The sequence below is a fragment of the Leptinotarsa decemlineata genome, unplaced genomic scaffold, assembly GCF_025532065.1.
Source record: "Leptinotarsa decemlineata unplaced genomic scaffold, Ldec_3_MD MMD2_tig00000133_RagTag_RagTag, whole genome shotgun sequence".
Taxonomy (NCBI): domain Eukaryota; kingdom Metazoa; phylum Arthropoda; class Insecta; order Coleoptera; family Chrysomelidae; genus Leptinotarsa; species Leptinotarsa decemlineata.
The window spans coordinates 3,722,215-3,746,899 of NW_027412542.1; the positions used below are offsets into that span (position 1 = coordinate 3,722,215).

At 33.3% G+C, this 24,685-nt stretch overlaps 1 protein-coding gene across 7 annotated transcripts in view; it reads left to right on the forward strand.

Annotated features, from left to right (window-relative positions):
- The window catches only part of Grip (Glutamate receptor interacting protein), a 398,341-nt gene that overhangs the window by 212,255 nt on the left and 161,401 nt on the right, over positions 1 to 24,685 (forward strand). Inside the window, exon 1 of one of the 7 annotated variants that reach the window (XM_074172573.1) lies at positions 6,716 to 6,739. The exons of the other annotated variants lie outside the window; for them this stretch is intronic. The gene's annotated coding sequence lies outside the window, so the exon portion shown is untranslated. Of the gene's footprint in view, positions 1 to 6,715; positions 6,740 to 24,685 lie in introns of those variants that run through there. 7 annotated transcript variants of the gene reach the window in all.

The window sequence follows — 24,685 nt, forward strand, 5'->3', positions numbered from 1 at the left end:
TGCTTCTTATTCGTACAAAATATGATGATCCTTCTCTGTTTTCTTCTGCATTGTCTGGAGCTTACATCTCCGTTGTGAGGCCCTGTTTTGTGCTGGTGTTTTGGACAATTTCCAGATAGTAGCCTCATAAATGTTCTGTATCGATCCCTGCTTCATTGAAACAATTATTCAATTCACATCTTAGAGTTTTTCATGAAGGTTTTCCCGTGTTTTTTTCCTGGTATATTATTCCAGTATCCATTGTGTTTCCTATAGAGCCGCATTCCAATCTGGTTCCGTACCATCGATGTCGCTTTTGAGTTACTCAGTGATACAAATGCAGCCTGACTACATGTGAAAACATCGATCCGCTCATTTCGTTGGAGCATCAAACTATTTTTTCTTGTGCTTGCAAAACTTCCAGATACAGAGTCTCGATGAGAATTAATAGGAAGACTAAATGAAGCGGTGATATTTCTTCCCATAGTAAGCTGCTGCCCTTTATCTCAGTACACTTCGAATTACACTTTTGAAAATCAATAATTTCCCAATATTGTCTTTCCACTAGAACAATCTACAGCGATTCGAATCGCCACTTCTGAAGAGGCACCCCATAGGTTTTGAGAGTTTTCTCCCAATATTTGTGAATCTTCATGAAAAATTAAATATGAAGTTTAATGTAATCATGACATACAATATGTACCTCATGTACCAAAAATGGTTGAATACATTATAATTATTTAAAAAAATGATATAGTTTAAAAAACTAAAACACACGCCTTTAAAGAACATCGAACTATAAAATACTTGTATCATTGTGAAAAAGCGTGGGCGTTTTGTGTCATATTTTTGTATATCAAGCGCCCGTCGCTTATTTGAAAAAATATTTTCAACTTTTTTGTTCGATGTTCTTCAAAAGCGTGTTTTTTAGTTTTCTGAACTATATTTATTTTTCATTTTTTAGTTTCGTATGCTATAAAAGCGTGTTTTATAGTCTTTTTACACTATATTTATTTTATCTAAACTTTGGGATCAATCAGCGGTATATTGTTTAGAAAAGTAACTTGGAGTTGCTTGAAATTGCTTGGCATAACACTTGACAAACTTATCCAGCACTATTTATGTTCTACGACAACTTCAAAATATTACCAGCTTCGATATATTAAAAATTACTTACTATTCGCTTTTTCATTCTCACATTGGTTATGGGATTGTTCTTTGGGGAAACTCACCTGGTTCTCTCAATATCTTTAGGTTACAAAAGCGAGCCGTTCGAATATTGGCAGATGTAGGTTTTCGGGAACCGTGTCAGCCAATTTTCAAAAAACTAGGTATCATGCCTGTACCAACGTTATTCATTTTTCATGTTTTGCTAGAAATCCACAGAATTGCGAGTACCTTACCTTAAACGTTCTAATATTCATCATACAGTACCGTACGAGAAACTCTGAAAATATCTGTACAAATCGATATCGCCTAGCTAAATCACTTATATAACTGTTTACCAGTCAAGCTGAAAGATCTTAGTATGAATAAATTCAAACAATCCATTAAACAACTACTATTGGAGGGCTGCTTTTACTCTGTCTCTAATTACCTGGGGTATTTTAAAAATCGCTCCTAAGTCTCAACATACAAGCAACATACTCATCTGACTACCGTAAATATGCTATATCATGTTGTTCTTTCATGTTTTCAATGTTAATCTTTATGTTGCTCTACTTTTTATCTTAAATTATATTTTATACTCATCCGATCTGAAATTACTTTTGCTATGCGTAAGCATATGTAACAAATTTGTCATGACTTGCTACAAACATGTAAAGTGTAATGTGGTTAAATAAACTTCTATTGTATTCTATTCTATTCATTGATATTTTCCGATTCCAGAGAGGCAGCAGGTGCGCAAAGGAGGGTTACAAATAAGGCAGCAGGCGCACGTGTTAATAAAATAAATATAGTTTAAAAAAACTAAAAAACACGCTTTTGAAGAACATCGAACTTATAAGTTAAAAATAATTTTTTTTAATAAGCTTAAAACAATAACGAACGACAAATACTAGTATTATTGTGAAGAAAGCAACAATAATTGATAGTTACGTACAGCGCCATCTGCCCGCGAATAGATCAGGAAATATCAATTAGGTTACGAACAGCGCCATCTGCCCGCAAATAATCAAGCAGTAATGCCGATAATTCTGTCAATACAGATCCCGATCTTGAAAGTTACACACAAACATGCATACAAACAATCATACATACATACAGGTGAAGCTAATATAAAGCGTGTAAAAAATACTTTTTTGAAATGAAGAAATACATGTAAAGTGAGTTCGAATTATATTAAGAAGGTTACGTACAGCACCCATCTGCTCGTGAATAGATCAAGCAATAATGTCGACATACAAATAAGGTTACGTACAGCGCCATCTGCCCGCGAATAGATCAACAATAATAGAGATAATTCTGTCGAAAACAAATTCCGAGCTTGAGAGTTACAAGTAAACAAACATACATATGCATACATACAGATTAAGCTAATGAAAGCGTTGTTAATTGAAAAGATAAGACTTTTCGACACTGAAAATAAATTCAATAACAGCCTTTCGTGAATAATCCTGTATACCATGTATGGATAATTCCAAATGACCTTTTCCTGGGAGAGATATTTATTAGGGAAACACAACGACTGCTTGGAATAATGGCAAAAACCACTGAATGAATATTTTTTGCCGCAAGCGATGTACTTCCAAGTTTTTTGTTTTACTTCTTTTGTTGTATCTTTCGACAAGGTTCTGTTGGTATATACGAGAGCTCTGTGTTAATTATTTTATAATTATTGTTGTTCCATTTTCTCCGGTTTCGCAATCCATTTTTCCTCAGTAAATATAGTAGAGTAGAGTAGATTTTACTATCTTGTGTAACAATTCAGAAATTGTATATAGTCGTTAAAAAATATACAGAAAAAAAAATTGATGTACTTGCAGAAACAAATTTGGAATTATATTGAATACTAAATTGAAAATATGTATACAAAACATAAAAACGTGGCTAGGAGATAAAACGGATTCGTGTTATGATATACTGATGTCAAAGGCTTGTGAATATATCTCAGAAGTATCAACATTTACATACAAAATTTCGTGACAAAATATTTAATAAATAAGACTACAAAAAATCTAGTAGGGTAAAACCGGGATAGATGTCCCACCTTATGAAATAACCATTAAATTTGAAAAATATCAATTTTATACGAATAATTTCAATAATGTAGCTAGCTCAATTCTTTATGTTGAATTATTATTATTATTTTTCAACCTATCAAATACAAATTTTGCCTGTATGGATAGTTGCCCCACCATGAAAATAGTGAGAAGGATAGATGCCTGCAGTGCAGGATAGATGCCATTCATATCGTGTAGGTAAACACAAATCTAAACTAAATGTTAGGTAGTTTCACTCCTGAAACAGCAATTGTCTCCAAAAAACATGAGTCTTAATTATAAAAAACATTTTGTATCTTTTAAAATCTTTCAATTTGTCTGATAGACAGCTCCTGATTTCGTTCAATAAAACTTCTGAACCATGCACCTCCAGCCATTTCGTTTTCGTGGTTGAAATTGTGTTTTAGCTCCAGCTTATCAGCAAATTGATAAGCTAGCATGCGTATGGCTTGTCTATTTGGAGAAAATCCTGCATCACCAAGCTTGAGAATGTGCTTTACTAGCCTTTTCTCGTTGTCAAAATCCAAAATAAGATGTTTTCCTTGAAACATGCTTACGTTACAATCAGTTACTTGTGATAAACGTTTTGGAACCTTTGGTGTAGTAATGAATATTACTGAAGTTCTATACCAACACCACATCGTTATTATTAACACCTCGACACGTGTTTCGATCACCAAGTAATCATTATCAAAGAGAAGACTCAACTGTAGTTCAGTCTTCCTCTTGAAAATGATCACGTGGTGATCTAAAGACTAACCTGTAGTTTAGTCTTTTTCTTGAAGATGATCACTTGGCGATCGATACACGTGTCGAGGTGTTGAAAATGACGGTTTGGTGTTGGGATAAAACTCTAGTAATATTCAACAATTAGTTAATTGAAAGTTTGTAATGTCTTTTGATACATATCCAGGGTCGACTTTGTTGTATTTCTAGCAGCATATCGTCTTCACAATGTCCTCCATGGAATCTCAAATTGTCGGGATATTTCATTTATCCCCATGGTTTTCTTGTCCATTTCATCGAAAGTTTACTGTAGTAGGTTTTCCGTGGTCCACGAACATACTCGAGCTCGCACTCCTTCCTTTCTTTTATAATATCGTGTTTAGACACGTGCTTCGGGCTTTCAGCTCATCATCAGTATGGTGAAGCCAAGTGCTAGTGGACGATATTATTAAAGCACGTGATGCAAATGAAAATTCCGTATTGGTACTTCTTGATTTTGGTAGAGCGTTCGATACTAAGTATTCGATAGAAATGATATTCGTGTTTCTGCAATATAAGTGCTGACGCAAGACTGGCTTATCTCAGTGATTTTTAAAATTTGTCTGGAGTTAACATTTGGATTCTCTATGTCGGACTGGATTCCAGAAACTGATTTTTCACGACTGGTGCAGTACATGTAGAACAGGGTTTTTATAGAAACTATTCTTCCAAAAAAATGCAGTAGCGGCCCAAGACCTGAATTCAATATGGACGAGGTACATTTCGCGAGGCCCTCCGATGGTGCAAGAAGGGTTCGTAAAATAAAAAATAATTTAAATTAAACAATGTTTTATTCATTAAGAAACAGTCACCAAATGAGTTTACTCATGTACTTTTTGGGTACATTGAACAACAAAACTAAAAATTTAAGAAACCAACTCAAAAGTAATGAAAAATATCATGTCTAGGTCTCCGTATGGAAACCCCAGTCGAAGTCACAGCAGCTAGTAGGTAACTCACTTTACTTCAATTAAAGAAACAAAAATTTTCTTTTTCTCGTTGCTGAACCAGATTTCCATCTCCTCCCTTTATCTCTATCTCTCTTAGTGCCTAAGCCTGACATGACATGTTATTCCTTAAGTATAATTAACAGTGGCGGATTTACCAGCAGGCTGAGTAGGCTTGAGCTTAGGGCGGCAGATTTTTGGGGCGGCAACTTTTGGGAACAACTTTTTTGCTACATCATGGAAATCAAAAACATTTTGGCATAACGATTTTCTGTTGTCTTACAGAAAGAAGTCTGCAACAAATTTTGCCGATGACTTTCCTCCCTTCAAGAATTATTTGAGTGAGAGAAGTTTTTCTTGTCTGAAAAGGATAAAAAATCATCTGAGATCGACCTTGAGCTAAGGAAAACTGAACGCCTTTGCTCTTTGTTGCAAAATTCATGAACAAGATTACTTATGACGATATCATCGATAATTTTGCCAACAGAAGTTATTGCAACGAATTTTTATAACTTGACTGAGTTAATGTTTTCAACTGTTTGGAAGCACAATAAAGAATATTTATTCACGTTTACCAAATGTACTTTATTGTGTGAGTAGAAAACATTACCCCGCTCGTAAATGATTGAGCTTTGATTAGCTCAAAAATATACCCGAAAAATATCTCACCTAAAATTTCAGTGAAATTCTTGGATTCTCAAAATAATGTAAGGCATGACAATTGTAGAGACAAGGGCGGCAAAAATTGTACAGCATACACATTGAACATTTCTAAATCCGCCACTGATAATTAACTTGTAATAAGTTGACTAATTCGTTTGAATAAAAATTGGATGAATATAGTACATAATAATATTACTTTGTATATCACCAACTTTAGTATTTCACTAATGTAATATATGTTTAATACAATATAATACACATAATGAAAAAATAGAACGTGCATTCTAGTGCAACAAATCGAAGATATGAAACAAACAATAGACATACTTTTTGATGTTTTGAAAAAAAAAATGTGAAAATGAACACAGGTATTGTTATTTTTCTTGACTACACAACCCGAATTTCTTCTCATTGAACTCGTGTTATCGTTTTAAAACTATGTAACTTCATTATTTATTCCCACATCAGATACTTTTAGAAATTATAATATAGAAACAACAGCGGCGGCTCGTCAGAGGAGACAAGGGAAGCTTAGCCTCCCCATAAAATTTGAGGCTATTCATCATAATAAATTAAAAGATATTGACAAATAATTATGATTATTTTTTTCTAAAAATGCTTGATTATCATTACTTTACCATTAAATTTCAATATAAATACATAATATGCCCGAAAAAACACTCACTACGTAGTACGTACCACACTGTATCCTGTATCAACAAAACTCAAACGCACCGCCCATGAACGAATAACGAATAAACCTTCAACCCGAAATAATAAATGCCATACGTTGCAAGGGAGCCAAGCCTCCGACCGCTTTAAAAAACACAGGCTCTACGAGTCCGATCCAATCAGCGACATACGTCCCGATTTGTTATTTCAGTTGCAAAAATTATAGCGTTAGAGTAGGCTAGCCTCCAGTTGGTCTCCGTTAATGTATGACTGCGTTTCTTTTTTATTTAATTATTCAAACGGGATGCCGTGACGGACCGGGACTGAAAAATATTTCAGTAAATCGTTTTAGTGTTTTTTGATAATATTTATTATTTGTATATAAAACAGGCAGTATTGTATTATAGCAGTGCTTTTTGGTAGTATTTTCAATGTGTTTTTAAAGTGTTTTCTTTCAATTTCAAGGTGTTTTCAGGTTTTCACTTTTCGGTAAGTTTTTTTTTTCATTTATTATAGAGAAGTTGGACGAAATTACAAAATCTGACCATGTAGTCGATTGTTTGCTGACAAATAATTTTAAGCCTTAATCTTATGATAATGAATTTTACATTATTAAAACTCTGGGAAGGCTTCAACCAAATTTTATTTCAATTAAAGCGTCAGATAATCGACAAAATCAAGGATTTAATATTAGTTGGTACGATAAATGCGATTGGTTAACCGGCTCCATTGAACGAGAAATTTTTTTTTGTTGGCCTTGTGTTTTATTTTCCATACAAACCGAATACCAAACGTGGTCTAAAATAGGATACTCTGATTTAAAAAAATTATCTCGTTCTACAGAAAGATATTTTAAATATAAGGAGCATATATTTTCGTCTTGTAAATTAAAATTGTTTAGCAAACAAAATATAGCAACAGCTTTAGATACAGCTCAAAAAGATGCCATAATTTCTTTTAATAATCAGGTTATAGAAAATCGGTCGAATTCAAAAAGACTTATCGATATTACGATTTATTTGGGTTTCCAAGAATTAGCTTTTCGTGGACACAATGAAACCGAAGATTCGATTTATCGCGGCAATTACAAGGAACGGTAGCGTTTTTTCGGGCACCTCAAAAACCATCCAAAATGAGCTTATAGGCAGTGTGGCATATATTATTAAGGAAAATATAAGCAAGGAGATTGAAAGTGTTTCTTTTTTTGCATGGAAAATTGATGAAACTACCTATATTACCTGCACATCACAACTTTCAATAGTTTTTAGATATGTCAAAGATGGTAATGTGGTAGAATGTTTTATAAGTTTTCATGATGAACGTGCGACACCTACAATTTTAGGCAAAAGTTAATTGCGCAAACCTATGATGAGCTGCGGTCATGGCCGGCCATTTAAATGGTTTACTAACTAAAATAAAGTCCATAGCTCCTCATACATTGTCATGCCCATGCCCTAACTCTAGTATCAAGCAAAGCGTGCAACAACATAAAAAAATTCGCGCCTCCGGCGGGCTTTTCTGTGTGTATATAGTCTTTATGACTTTAGCCTCCCCTGTTCTCCAATGCACGAGCCGTCACTGAGAAACAAGAAGCGAAACTGTGTGTGCATGCAATACTTTGATTGAGAAAGAAAGGTTTTGGCTTTCTACTATTCCCACACTACTATTCCCCCACTATTCCCACACAAAAAAGTGTGGGAAATAATTTAAAAATAAGTAACTCTATACATGGATGTGTAGATCATGCAAAGAAGCAACTTTCAGACACAAACTGGAAGAAAGTCCTCCTGAAACAGCTTCTTTCATATAAACATTGAATTACACGAAAGACAAAAATTCTTCCGAAACAAATACTTTTATATGAACACTGAATTATACAGAAGATACTTTTCTCTACTCAGTTTGTATTTCAAACATTCGTTGTGGAATAAAATCAGATATCATTCACAGGAGTTCTACTTTAAATGAATGATAACAAATCACACTTGCATGGAACACTGTCATCCTCACTGGTAGACTGGTAGAAAAAATTTGGGAATCTTCCAAAGAAAGGAAGGAAGTAATTTGAAAATGAGTAACTGCATACATGGATGTGTAGATCATGCAAAGAAGCAACTTTCAGGCACAAACTGGAAGATAGCCCTCCTGAAATAGCTAATTTCATATAAACATTTGAATTCTCAAAAATTATACACTCCTAAAAATATAACCCCTTCAATTCAAACTTTGATTGACTTTCTATTAAGGGGAAGTCCCTTATCGGGGATTCCCCGCCCCGATAGCAACTTAACGCCTAGACTAAATGAAAACGAATGATCAGAAACGATAACGATGAGGATTCTTCAATTGACTAATTTTATAATATAATATAGTTAATTGAAAAAAAATATATTGAGGAATTTTTCATTCATATGCATGCTTGAGGTTGAGAATTTGGTAATGTATTATTGATAAAAAAAAATAATGACGTGTACTTTTGGATTTTTACCTTAAGCTGCCTCTGGACTGCATCAAGGTACGGAAAACATAAACAAAAGTAGAATTCAAAAATAAATTGAAGAAGGAAGTGTTCCGTTCAAAAAAATAAAACTTTGTTGGAATACTCTACATATTTGAGAATAATTTCAAAACATGGCCACAAGTGCGATATGCATATTCGTGCCATGAAAATATATCCAAAATATCTTCCGTCTAACTTCCAGGGACAGTCTCTTTATTCGTTACTCACTCGGTATATCACTATCACAAATTCTCTATCGATTTGGGTTCATTCACTTTCCAGAAAGGCTCAAAACACATTGTAAGAACGTACATCCATATTCCAAAGAAATAATTTGATGAATGTTTATACAGGTAGAATGATGTACCGTTCTATCACAAGAATGTCATTCATGGAAACAATTAAACTTCAATCTGATGAGTGCATAGAATTCAGGTATTAAATCTGCCTAATAATTCATTGGAAGTCATAGTAGGGATAGTTTAAAGGTAAGAAAATCAAATATATATAAATACCGAAAATTGTAGGTACCATTTCAGTGAAACATCGTCTACACCTAATGGTTGAAACGTGTTTGTATTATCAGTATTTGAAGTGGTGTGTGGTGGGTGAATAACATATTTTTTTTATTTCACATCAGAAAAATGGTTGATCTACAACAAGTCATCGATATGGGAGCCTTTGGTGTTTTGGAAAACATATTTAAGCAATTAGTGGCAATGAATCGGGATGATATCGTTGCTTTATCCGAAACTTTCGTATCTTGTTTTGAAACGTGTCGAGAATTCAGGTCCCTTGCGAAAAAATTGTTCCCAATTGACAGCTTGGATTGGAAACATATTGCTGTTCATTGCACTCTTACTGAAAATTTCATTAGGACATACCAAGATCACTTACATAGGTATATGCAGCCGGACGTATTCCATTTCCACGACGAGTTCATTTGGGAGTTCAAACAAAAGAAGTCCAATGTGGATCATGTTTTAATTCGAATTTGTCGTGATTATTCACCGGAAACCCCACATGTATCAGATATGTTTCGCGACTAATCAATAATAACAATATTATGCACTTTTGAGGTGGATGTTTTGGTCCGAATCATTCTATTTGAAATATTTTGATGACATTTTATATTTACTCGTTTCAAAATTGCATTTATTTTCATATTTATTTCCCATTATGTTGTTTATAATTATATTTTTCTCGTAATGTTACTGATAAGTCTGTATCTAATAAATTTTTTATTTTTAGATAACGTATCGTGTACATGATATTCATTTCCCTTAATAACAGTACTTCATCGCTTCTAACAATTATTCAATATTTTATTAACTAATTCTTATCCTACAAAATTTTTAAATGAATTGTAATATAATACTTCATCTAATATCATCAACATCAGAGAAAACAATCAAGTTGAAAATCTAAATTTCAAATACTCTTCCATTCCTTATGTCCCTGAATTGTCCAGCAAAATCATAAACGTATTTGAACAAGAACAGAAAGAACAGAAATTTCACAAAAGAAAGTTGAACTACATTCGAAATTGAAAGATGAAGATCCGTTATTTGAAAAGTCACATTTAGTTTACGAAATTCGCTGCAACAATTGTGATAAGATATAAATAGGACAAACAAAAAACAATTCAAAAACATGCATAGCTCTTCATGAAAGTAATTGTAAAAATTTAAAACGAAATTCTTGTGCTCTAACACAAGTTCTAGATGATGCTCATTCACTCGATTATACTAACACTAATATTCTCCATTTCAAACCAGATTCAAATAAAAGGCAATTTCTGGAAATGACTGAAATTAAAATTAAAGAAAACAATATCAACAAAAAGACAGACATCGACAACCTTAGCAAAATTTATTCCATTTTCCATTAGTTAATCATAACAAAATCAGTTGAGCATAACTTTATTCAAATTATGCATATTTTTGCAAATAACTTGGATTTTAATTTTTTTAGGGAATCACAAATTTCATTTTTGTTGCAACAATATTTAACACAATTTCAAAATTTTGTGAACCATATTTTTAACAAAGTAAAACATTAATAATGGTAATATGTATATTCAAAAAACTCTTGTGAGGTCATGTTTTGGTATTTAGGCATAACTTTCAATTGTAAATAACTTCTTTCAATAACATTTTCTGAATTTTCTGTAGTAAGGGCACTTTACTCTTATATAATTTTTATATTTTTTGACCTTTCCTGTATGCTAGTTGACTTGCAACCATTCTAAGTGTACCTAATATATAATTATCGAATATGCACCAACTTTAGGCGATATTTGTATTTTGGTTGTGCAATTTATTAAAAAAATCCCACATGTTGCACACTTAAATGACCACACTGTATATGGTCAATTTAAACTGTAATTTCACAAAATAATAACAGTTTCTACCTCCTTCAAATCTACGAAGAACTTGATGGAAATCGAAAAGATTTGAAACATTCCAATATATGTAGCTATTGATTAGAACAATTTTTACTATGTATAGATAACCATTTTGAAGTCTGAGGGTATACATTCATTGAAAAAGGAACGTTTTTAGTTTGTGAAATAGTTTCAAAATATATAAAGAAGAATCTTTCACTCAAAGTGAAAAATGAGATTATGGGCATGGAAGAGGAATCTGCAACTCACATGAAGTATTTCATATCCAATTATATATTACCTACGGTAAGTTTAATTTTTTCTGTTTCAGATTTTTGTTCATATCTCCATTTTCGCTTTTACATCGTTTTCAGATTTGCAATGCGATTTCGATTCACATGAATATTACGTACCTGATACGTTGGTAATTACTATATAGCAGAATTATTGTTATTCAATATTCGGATTTGATAATACTGTTCATTGTTAACAAAATGTTTCTAATCAGAAACATGTATACATTTAGACGAATAGGATAAAACATGAATACAATTATTATAGAAAACTGATCAACAGCAAGAGTTGAAGCAGTAACCCTGGTTTATGACTTACTGGAAATTAGAATATTCATTTATTATCTCAAATGGAAAAATAGCAATATTCTCGAGAATATAAACAAAAATAAAGAGCACTGTGGAACAACCAATCAATTTGAATCTACAATTGACGTAAAGAAAGCTATCGACACTGAAGAATATTCAAAGTCGTACAAACAAAACCGATGTAGGCGTATTCGGGGGTAGTTTCCTGTTTCGTCAATTCGTGTTTCGTCACCTAGGGAAATTTTACCTGTTATGACCCATTTTATTCTTGTTTCGTCAACTGCAAAATATACCTGCTTAAGGTGTTCTTGTTTCGTCACCTCATCTTTGCACCTGCGCTAGTGATTAAAAGGCTTCTATTATGCATTTTTTGTTTTTATTTTAAAAATAATTAAATACGGTTTAAACAATTCGATTTCGAATAAAGTCTAGAAATTGGGAAAGTTTGCCTTCTTCAAACAAAAAATCAAATCTTTCCTCTTTATAATATTAGTGTAGATTATTGATTATTATAATATTATTGTAAATAAGCATTTAAAAGAATTTAGGTTTACGGACTGTTATGGCCCTAGTAGTCCCAGTTGACGAATGCGGAATAAATTATTACCTGAGAAAAGGTCAAAAAGGTACAGGTGACGAAACAAGAAATTTTGGGGGAGGTGACGAATCACGAATTGACGAAACAAGAACAAATCTATTCGGGTTTGCCATTGGAACATTTCAAAACAGGTGCTTGACTGTGCGATGACTTTGGACTGTTCTGGGATCGTCCTGATAGCAAACCGGAATACGAGTGATGTTCAACAACTAATAATAATAATAATGTTTATTTCATAAGATTGAATACATTTGAATTGAAGGGGTTCTATTTTTAGGAGTGATTAATTTTTTGGGAAAGAAAGTTTTTGGCTTTCTACTACTTCCACCTTGATACAAAGAAATGTGGGAATCTTCCAAAAAAAGAAAGGAAGTGATCAATTTCATATAAACATTGAATTACACGAAAGAAAGAATTTTTTTTGTATCAAGATGGAGTAGTAGAAAGCCAAAAACTTTCTTTCCCAAAAAATTGAATACATATACATATAAACAAGAAGAAATGCAGAAATAAACATGACAAGTCACTGAAGCTCATAGAGCTTGTGTATGACAAAAAAACCGAAATAATAAACTAAATTAAGACGTTTTGTGTGTAATGTCAGTTGATATGGAAAAATAAATAAAAATATTATGAACATGAATCAGTGAACAAACAACATTACAAACTGAACTATCGGTCATAACATTCATCATTCATACAGCATATACGTAGAGTAATTAAAAGTCATATGTCTTATATTTCATTCATGTTCTGTTCTTAATATGGTCCGTGATGACTGCACTTTTGTAGAGTTGCTGTCTATTCTGTAAGGTAAGTCCTTTTTCAGAAGGATTGCAACAGAACAGAATATGGTGAACAATAACGATAGATGTGGATTAAAACATATGGATAAAAGTTCAAATATACGTATAAAACTGGTGTAGATCATGAATTGTGGAATTATTTTCATTTATATTTGTGAATATTTACATTCTTTTTTGTGAGAACATGTGCTTTTTCTTTCTGTATCCCTACTTCATTTTTTTCGTTCCAATATTTCATTTATCTTACCTATTGTTATATTAGTTAGCCATAATTTCAATTCTTTTTTAACCTGTTATTACTTGTTATAGACTTTATTTCAAATGGAACTTCTGCATAGGCAATAGGGCACAAGTTGGTTGTGGAAGAGCAATTTCTGCCTTGATTCGTCATGCGCAGACGTTGAATTCTGCCATTTGTTAGGTTAGATTAGTATCCCTTGTACTGAGTAACCTTTCAATAAAAGCATTTTTTTTCACCGTAGTGTGCGCTGGTCAGGCCCTATCCCCCGAAGCCCCGATACATTCGGGAGGGCGCGCCAGCATAATCAACCAATGACCACTCCCCACACCGTGGGGTAAGTGATCATTGGGTCCGAGAATCATGTGCCCTGAGCAAACGCAGTGAGCCAAGAATGACAGCCTTCTGCATCTGTGCGGCTAAGATTTCTGCCTTAGTGCGGCAAGCCGGTATGATTTTGAGATTCGAGAGTAGAGAAGACATCATTCCACCAAGGACTCCAATAATCAGAACGATCATCTTGACAGAGTGATCTGGATAGAGTCTGCGGAATTCGAAGAGAAAATCTCGATATTTTATTCGTTTTTCCTCCTCTTTTCTGACGATATTCGTCTCGCCAGGAGCTGAAAACTCCACGACAAATATCGTTTTGGTCTGGTGGTCGAGAAGGACTACATCAGGCTTATTAGCTTGTATGAGCCTGAGGGTGGGGAACGAATAGTTCCAATAAATTCGGCACTTCTCGTTCCCCACAACGGATTCAATATCCCGCGGAGCGTAGGGCAACACCGGTGTCTCGTCAATACCGTAAGAGTGCCGTAGATGATAATATAGCACTCTTAGGGCCGCGTTATGTTGATGGATATAGGCCGAGACCGCATATGCTGGACATGCTGATAGCAAGTGCATTAGGGTCTCGGGCGCCTCGTGGCAGGCCCTGCATCTTGTGTCAGGAACCTCTATACCCATCACGCGACTGCGGTAGACTAAGGTGTTGAAGACACCATCCTGGCAAGCCATGATGAACCCCTCAGTTTCCGACTTCAGCCCACTCGACCTGAGAAAAGCGAACGTCAGGCGCTTTGATAAGCCAAGGTCTTCAATGTTATTGAAGACCCCATGCATCGGCTTATCCCTGTGTCTCCGCAGAAGTAAGGTGATCTCTGCGGCTTTTATCTGAGCTTTTTGCTGAACGGGTTCCAACTCGGTGACAGAGTTGTAGTCACCTCGTTCAGAGTCGAAACCTATACCGAGTTCATCAGCTGCTCGAGCAGCTGCCCTAAGGAGAAATGCTCCAATTCCTGCTCTCTCATGGTCACGGACCATGCAGAGAAGGGGATCCGAACTCCTGACGACTTTACAGGCTGTATCCAGTACCATTCTGTCATGTAGACACTCCAAACTCAAAAGTCCACGACCTCCCTGTTGTCGGGGGAAGTACAACCGTGGAACGGACGATTTGGGATGCAAACTCCTATAGAGATGCATCATTTTTCGGGTATTATTATTATTATTATTATTATTATTATTATTATTATTATTATTATTAAGTATTTGAGAAATCTTTGACTTACTTTAGGAATCCTTGAGGATTTTGCTTGAATTTGGTATTGTGCAAGTGATCCACAGACAATAATTTTGTTTCATATCTTCTACGATACATTGCAAGTAGAAACCTTATTTTATTCGCAACATATTCTGCGTACTTATTCCATCTTACATTTTTGTCTATTATTATGCGAAGATATTATATATGTTCTTTCATATTTATAGTCATTGTGTCATTGTCATTATGGATTTCCGAGGAAGTATAATTTGGCAAGTTGTTGCTGAAATAAGTGAAAGATACAAAGTGAGTTTTTTTTGTATTGATTGTCAGCAATCTCCCTGAACCTTGTCCTTTAATTCTTTCTAAGTATCAGCGCGACATAGTACGGCTGTGTCATAAGCGAAACTAATAATGGTACCTTCTGAATTGACCCTGAACAAATCATTAAAGTAGATATTAAATAGGAGAAGTCCCCATTACCGTTTCTTGGGGGACTCCATATTCTATGGTACAGTAAGAACTAAGTGTTTCATTCATTTTGACGCACTGTTTCCTATCAGGGAGATAGCTTTCAAATAATTTTAGCAATGTCCCTCTGAAACCGATGTTTTCCATTACCTTTATCAATTTCTTATGTGAAATGGTATCAAAAGCTTCGGCCAGATCAACAAAGACACAAAGACATGGTTTACCATTATCCATCGAATCGTAAATTTCTCTCATTAGGTGAATCATTGCATCTTGTGCTGAACTGGCCTCTCGAAATCCATGTTGATTGTCAGAGAGTATTTTATATTGTTTTAAATATATGTCTATTCTTAATTTTATTATTCTCTCAAATATTTTAGCTATATGGCTGATTAATGATATAGGACGAAAATTAATTAGCTCATTTTCATTTCCGGATACAAATATTGGTTTGATTATCGAAGTTTTAAAGACTTCTGGAAAACTATCGGTGTTCATGACTCTATTTTATTTATAATTCGAGTAATTGGTTTAGCTAATTGACGAAACTGATTCAACCCTATTATCAACCCGTTTAAATTTGCTGAACAATTTTTTGCTCAAAAACGATTTTTTAAAAATATAAGTAGCAAGAAAGGAAGGACATCTGTGGAATTTCAGCGATAAGATTTCCAAATCCAATAATAAACGCAAATAAACTACTCATTGATGTTGATTTTTTGAAGTTGATGACTTTTATGGCCTCAGTTGGGGAGGAACGACCTTATTTCCTAACCAGTTCCACTGTTTGAATACTAACCTGAAACCCTTGCATCTCATCAGTGCAGGCAAGTTCTAATATCCTGTAAGTGTAGAACGGTATTTTTTGTAAACTTCTCGTGAAAAAATGATAAATTAAAGTACTATTGGAAAGATAACTGAACGTCCTTCTCTCGACCCCCTTCCTACTTGATATTTTCAGGGTAACATCTATTCGTCCTAGAGGATTAAATTATGAGGGTTGAAAATATTCATTGAAAGTGTCCTCCTTGAAAATAAAATTTATCTATCTTTCCAATTTTCCATTATACGTACTGGAAGGGAGATATTAGGGGTGATATGTTTTCAAATTGACCTCCTGTATAGTGTACGACATGAGGAAATTCGCACGACTCCAATTTACGAACAAATTATACCCAATGGTAACAACCTGTTCTCAATTCACAGTCGAATATTTTTTCCATCAAACATCAAAGGGCAGTGTCGATATATTTTAATCACGGTCGCCGTATTTGCTTTTCAACTCCGAAGGTATGCTTAACCATTAGAAAATGATTGGGTCAACTCTTCACGTGCTTTTTACTTGAAACGAATTGGATATACTGATGGAATTTTTTATCAGCAACATTCCCTTTTTTGATGGAGATTATATACTTTTATAATCATGAATCATAGACATGATATAATATGGACTGTCCGTGACGTCACTTTCTTCATATATTCCACCTGCAGATCACACAACGTCTTGGCCACTGCATCCTAGCTTCATGTGACAAAGTTCCAACATTTTCTCAATGGAAATATGCAACACGTAAAACATTGTGACGTTGTATCTGACGTTAAATGTATGAGTGACGTAAATGCCAGGACGTGAATCCCTTCATCTTTTTTCAGTTGTTGGAGTCAATGTTATCTCTTTAATCAGTCCATATTATAAGGTCAGTAGCGTATAACTAAGACGAACATCAAATTTTTTCAGGTATTTTTGATGTGAAACCTCCAGGGCTCATTTCGAGAGGGTCTCGAAAAAATTGCAAAAGTTATAAACAATTCAGTAAAAAAAGGAGGGGTTTGGTTTTTTGCAAATATCTCGGAAAATATTTAATATATCTCAAATTTGAAAAGAGAGAGAAGAGGAGGTAATTTCCAAAAAAAAAGCCCACCTCCTGGAACACTATCGCCAATATTTATGATTTTAGTTAATAGGCGAAAATAACGCTAAAAGCGGGCGATGCATTCCGCACGCGCTGACCGATACAATAAACATTATTTCAACCCATTAAATATTATTATTGAGAAAAAAAAAGCACATACCTTCTACACACTTGAATAAACAAAAATTCATGGAAAACTTTTTTTTCCTTTGAATATTTCATTAGATATATAGTTAAATAACTAATTTTTACAAGTTTTAAATTTACACAAAAACCCTGATAATCTTTAAACTAAAAACCTCAAATTTTTTTCACTTCTTGGAGCTTTTCTTGAAAGCCTTCAAAAAAGATTCGCGTTGGAAAAATTTGAAAAATTTTGATTTTCCACTTTGTTATTAATAATCAAAGACGTTAAAAAGTGAAAAATCAAAAATTCAATTGAAGCAATGGAAAAAAAAATTTCATGATTTTCAGCTCTATTTGTTCAAAAACTTATTATTAGCAAATCTATTGCTACTATTGATACTTGAATTTTTTTGGGGGAGATTTTTATCAGTGATGAATATTATAATTTTCAAAAACAAAACCGTGTCTTAAAAAAAATTTTTATTGTCCAAAAACGCATTTGTTGATTAACATTTTTTTTTGCTACTAACTATGAATATTGAGGAATGGTTTCTTATGAAATCTTAATTTCTATTTCTCTTTGATATTCTGCAAAAAAAATTTTTTCAATTTTTATTTTCTTTATTTATTTGATGAACAACTTGTTGTGCACAAATAATTTTCACGATATATATTTTTTCAATACCACCAAAAAAAAAACAAAAACACTTTTTGTATAAAAACATTTTCTCTATTTTTTACAAATTTTTTACATGAAAAGGGGCACATGGTTTTTGTTTCTTTAGGTAGTATTAAAAAAATGTATCGTAAAAATTGATTTGTTAAAAACTAATATGATACAAAAATAAGTTTTTTTTCAGAATATCAAAAAGAAATAGCAATTGGGATTTTTGTTTTATCGTTTCTCAATAATCATATTCAGTAGCAAAAAAATTGTAATTGAACAAATGCGTTTTAAGGCAACAACAATTTTTTTAGGAAACGATTTTGTTTTTAAAATCATAATATTCATCACTGATAAACATCACCACAAAGAAAGTTTGAATTCTCATGAACAATACATTTGTTTATAACAATTTTTTAAACGCATGGAGCTACTAATTGAAAAAGTATTTTCATGTAACTGTTGAATGAGAATGAGAATACGAATAAATTTGAATATTAAAAATACATTTTTTCATTGCTTTTATTGAATTTTTCACTTTTTAACGTCTTTGATTATTAGTAACAAAGTGGAAAATCAAAATTTTTTGATTTTTCCAACGGGAATATTTTTTGAAGGCTCTCAAGAAAAGCTACAAGGGGTGAAAAAAACGTTTTTAGTTTAAAACTTATCAGGATTTTTATGTAAATTTAAAACTTGTAAAAATTAGGTAATTATTTAAAGTGTTCTAATAAAATAATCACGGGAAAAAAATCTATGGATTTCCGTTTATTCAAGTGTCTAGAAGGTATGTAATTTTATTTTTCTTAATAATGATATTTAATGGGTTAAAATAATTTTTATTGTTCAAAGGTCCGTATCGGTATCGTAGCACTATTTTCGCCTCTGAAATAAAATTATAAATATTGGTGATAATGTTCCGGGAGATGGTACTTTTTTAGGAAATTTCCTTGTCTTTGAGGATCTTCTTTCAAACTTCGTATCTTCAATATTTTCCGAGATATTTGTAAAACCCCCTTTTTTTACTAAATTGTTTATAACTTTTGCAATTTTTTTGAGTCCCTCTTGAAATTTTCCAAAAGTTGCTAGAGGTCATTCCGAATGATTTTCGGTGCCCTTGGACAGAAGTTCCAAAAAAAAAGATCATGTGACCCAGACTAATAAGCGGTATTCTATATTTGTGACTCAAAGCTATGTCTCTGATGATTTTTTTTTCATTATTTTATTATGCCATTTTTCATATATCTTCTTCCAAAATCTAACATTGTGTAATTTTAGTGGAATATTTACGTTTAGAGAAGTATTGATGGAATTATGAGAACTGCCTGTCAGTTGAATCAGTTATCATAAAATTTTATTTCACACTGTTCAACTTATATCATTCGATAACCGATATCATTAGCCAACAAAGAGGTTAATTTTCAATTCAAACATTTCGCCCAATAACGATCCATATACCTAATTTTAATATTTCAATTTCAATCAATTCGTAGCTATTCATATCTTCAATATAAATCGTATCCTCTGAAATAAAAGGTACAACTGAAACCCCAGGCCTCAAATAAATCCAAAAATAGTACTGCTACCAAACAATAGAAATACAACAGACTTTTCGACCCGCATCCCACCAACCAAGTTGGCGTCGTTAGGAAATGAACCAGGTCAATTCCTAACTTCAAACTCCAACTATTTATATTCACTGCCAGTTTTATTAAGTGACACTAGACTTTTCTGGTTTCCGAAATTGAATATGTGCTGCATGTTCTTTGAAAGAGTTCCGATAGATCGCTTAGTCTGACCGATATATTTATGCATTGTGAGAAGGGTGTTGCAGTTCTGGTTTGTGAAAGCAGTGTTTGATTTATTCTACCTCAAATAATTGAAGTTGAAATTGATATCCATTTTCAGAAAGCAACAAATTTCAATATGAAGCCACAAGAAAATCGAGGTTTTGAAAATTAAACAAATTGAGAATCTTACTTACATCTTATAATTTCAATTGTTTCTGCCAATCTCATTCGAAGAGGACAGTAAAAGAATTTTCCCAATGATTAATTGAATACGGTAATTCTTCTGAGAAGTTTAGTTCACGAGTATATACCAGAATATGTTTCTCTAACATTATTCCGAGTCGTAAATCAGTCCTATCCTGAATTTTCCAAGTTATCGTGTAGTGGAAGTTTTCGCTGTTTTGTGAAATTCTTGCGGAAGGCATACACGCTTTCCAAAACAAATTGTACTCGCCCTTCTTGGGTATGATTTATAGGTTAGATAGGCCACTGTATGGGACAACAGTAGTGCAACTCGGGATATTTCGGAGCGGTATTTTATAGTGGCAACTCAACACTGAGGCTTTATCTAACATCGAAAACAAAAGGATCAGCGCTGTTGCTAATGAAGGTTTTGTGATGTACCACACAGCAAAGATGTTCCATGTTTCACGCTTCGAACAATACCTTATCAAGCGGCATTGTTTTCGTAGTCCAAGAGCTTATGCAAAAAACTACAAGAGGTTTGAAATGGCCCAAATTCAAGTATCACATGAAATGTTCATGAGGAAATCACAGGGACTTTTTTGGGTATTTCTGCCATCCATTAAACCATCTGAAAAAAAAATTATGAACAAAAAATTCCAAATTGAAAGGGTTATATTTTCAAGAGGGATTAATCTTTTGAGAAAGGAAGTTTTTGGCTTTTCTACTTCTCAGTCTTCATACAAAAAGAAGTGGGATTCTTCCATAGAAAGGCAAATAGCAATTGATTCAATAATGAACTCTCAAGAAATAAGTGTAGATTATTCAAATAAGGAACTTTTAGGAAAAAACTGGAAGACAAAACCCTCTTGAAACAACTACGCCTCCATAAACATTTATTCATACGAATGAAAAAATACGTTTGAAAAAACTACTTTCATATAAACATTGAATTATACGGAAAATTATTTTTCCTATTCAGTTTGTACTCCAAACATTTGTTACCGAATTGAAACAGATATCATTAACATGATTGCTAAACAATTATATGAAAGAGGTAAAATTTCACTTACATTGAATACTGTTATCCTCAATGGCGGACATCCGATGTTTCGAAATAATACACTTGTCTCTTCAGCAGCACCAATTTGGATAACAACACAAGATGAAGCAATCAATTCATTCACAAAATTACAACTTTATGTCACGAATGAGTTTAATCTACTCTTCTCATCTATAACATTACGTAATGTAATAACATTCATTCGCTTATTTGATTTGATTCCAGCCATAGTAATCCACACAGAGATTCCACTTTTTTTATAGACATGGATAAAAATTATTCTGAACATTGATCAATATAAAATTAACTCTTTGACAAAAATCCGTTTTTGTCATGCGCTGTTTGGAACCTTTGGTGTAGTAATGAATATTACTGGAGTGTTTTCCCAACAACAAACCGTTATTTTAACACCTCGACACGTGTTTCGATCACCAAGTGATCATCTTCATAAGGAAGATTAATCTACCTCTTCAAGATGATCATTTGGTGATCGAAACACATGTCGAAGTGTTGAAATAACGGCTTGGTGTTGGAGTAAAACTTCAGTGATATTCAAAAATCCATTTGATAAATCCAATGGATTTGAAGTTCTTTCAGATTTGTTCGTGACTACAGTTTTCAGCATTCAAACAATTTGATTGAATTAAAATTTGTTTGAGAAACGCAATGAAAAATAAAATATAACAATAAAACTGTAGTATTCTAGCTTCTAGCAAGCAAAATCCAAGAGTTACTGTACAAGGTACGAAAACGATATCAAATGGTTACCCATTTTTACCATTTGTACAGCCAATGACCATTTTCCGTATAATTTTGCATATTTCATGAAAATTTGTATTCAGATTTTACTCACCCTGTACCTGTACTCTTGTTATGAGGAACAAATTGATGTAGAAAGCACCTTCTTATTACCACCCCAATCGAAATTGTTATCACTACATAATTCATTTTATAAATGTATTTCAATATGCTTTTGAAGTTTGACTGGTTTCAATTGCTTAGTTTGAAAAAAATTAACAGAAAAGACCATTTTTGTACTTTTCAAAAACTGCGTTTTTGAAATCAATGCTCAAATAGATAGTATTCGAGTAATTATGAATGCAAATCAACAAATAATTCTTTTTCACCTAAATCGCTTTTATTAGCTTCACCTGTATGTATGTATATTTGTTTGTCTGTTTGCTTGTAACTTTCAAGCTCAGGATCTGTATTTGACAGAATTATCGACATTATTGCTTGATCTATTTGCGGGCAGATGGCGCTGTACGTAAACTACTTGATATATCGACATTATTGATTGATCTATTCGCGGGCAAATGGCGCTGTACGTAACCTCCTTGATATATCGACATTATTGATTGATCTATTCGCGGGTAGATGGCGCTGTACGTAACCTCTTTGATATATCGACATTATATCTATTCGCGGGCAGATGAAGCTATACATAACCTTCTTGATATAATTCAAATTCACTTTACATGTATTTGCGCGCTTGCTACCTTGGGCTTGATAGCTGATTTTCAGGCTCCCTCTCCGGAATCGGAAAATATCAATGGTCATTTTTCTATACAATATACGGCTGATTGATCCCAAAGTTTAGATAAAATAAATATAGTTTGAAAATACTAAAAACACGCTTCTATAGCATACGAAACTGAAAAATGAAAAATTAATATAGTTTAATAAACCAAAAAACACGGTGTTAAAGAATATCGAACTAAAACGTTAAAAATATTTTTTAAATAAGCTTAAAACAATAACGAACGAAAAATATTAGTATTGTTATGAAAAAAGCGTGCCATATTTTTTGTATATCGAGCGCCCGTCGCTTTTTTCACAATAATACTGGTATTTTTCGTTCGTTATTGTTTTATACTCATTTAAAAAAATATTTTCAACTTTTCAGTTCAATGTTCTTTAAGAGCGTGTTTTTTTGTTTTATAAATTATATTTTTTTTTTCAAAACTCAGCAATTCAAGCCTGTCATGCCTGTCTAGAACAGACACTGTTTCTTGCATTCTTCACTAAAGTCAGATGTCTATGAGAGATAACTCTTTCTGTTCAACTTATCCTTTCCAGGGTCCATTTCAAATATATTTCATCAGGTTGCATTGGCTTTTCGAAAACCCCTGCAAATAATGCATTTTTGATAGTTCTTCAAAATATTACGTTTATTTTTTGCAGTATGCCATTGCAAGATACCAATACACTGGTTTACCGACTAATAATACATATAAATCAGACCTTCAATATGACCAACCTGATTTCACTTAGACTTGATTTTTTTATATAAAGTTTTTTTACCTTATATAACATAGTTTCGATTTCTTCAATGTGACAATGTGAATTGTAATTCTTTTCAAGAGACAATGGTCGATAAACTGTCAACAGAAAGTTAGAATAAATCTGAAACAAGGACTTTTCCCAAACACCAGAACTGCGTCACTCTTCTCGACCCGAGTTTCACCCACCAAGTTGGCGTCTTCAGGGCATGGAGTAAACTAATAAGTGCAAAACTGAATTCCGTACATGAGTATCATTCATATATACGCAATATAAATTATTAGAAAAACGAATCATTAAAATCATAGCTGATGACTTCTGAATATTGCCTGTTCTACGTATTCTTGAACACGACTACTTGATTCGACATATTTTTGCTCCTAGTATCACAAAGGACCGATCTGTATGAAACATTCTTCGGAACTGAATTTCTGACACTATTTACATAACCTAATATACTCAATGACACAGTTAGTTAACAAATGTCTTTTTATGATGATGCACTTGTCGTTAACTAACTGTGCCATTGAGTATATAAGGTAATGTAAATGATGTGAATATCCGTGCCGAAGAAATTTTCATACAGAGCGGTTCTTTCATACTAGGAGCAGAAATATGTCGAATCATATAGTTACTCATATTTTAAATAACAAAATCGAGAAATATGGAGAGTCAAGAGCTGTTGCGCTTGATATTTCTAAGGCCTTTGACCGTGTATGGCATAAGGGTTTGCTGGCCAAACTTCGATGCTATGGCTTTTCAGATCATTTTTGTGTATGGCTCTTCAGCTTCCTGGGAGATCGTTCCCTCCAAGTGGCCGTCGATGGATATCTCTCGAATACTTTTATCATCAACGCTGGTGTTCACTAGAGATCCATATTTTCTCCAACCCTCTTTTTATCGTATATCAACGACTGATTGGAAAAAACAGAATCCAATATATTGCTTTGTTGACGACAGCACACTGGTCTCATCATTTCATTTGGATTCCAGGACATTGGCTGCGGATGCACATCTTCACCGGCAGCAGAAGTTTGCATATCTTAATGAAGATCCAGAGGTGATTTCGAATTGGGGTCAATGTAATCAGGTTCAATTCAATGCTACAAAAACCCAGGCATCGGTTTTCTCCAAAAAGATACATATATCCGAGTCAGTATAATAATGTCAAGACAGACAATTCCGCTTTCTGCTTCGATTAGTTTGTTGGGGGTAAAAAAGGACACTAAGTCTTGGTACAATCATGTCGCTGGAATTGCAAACGCT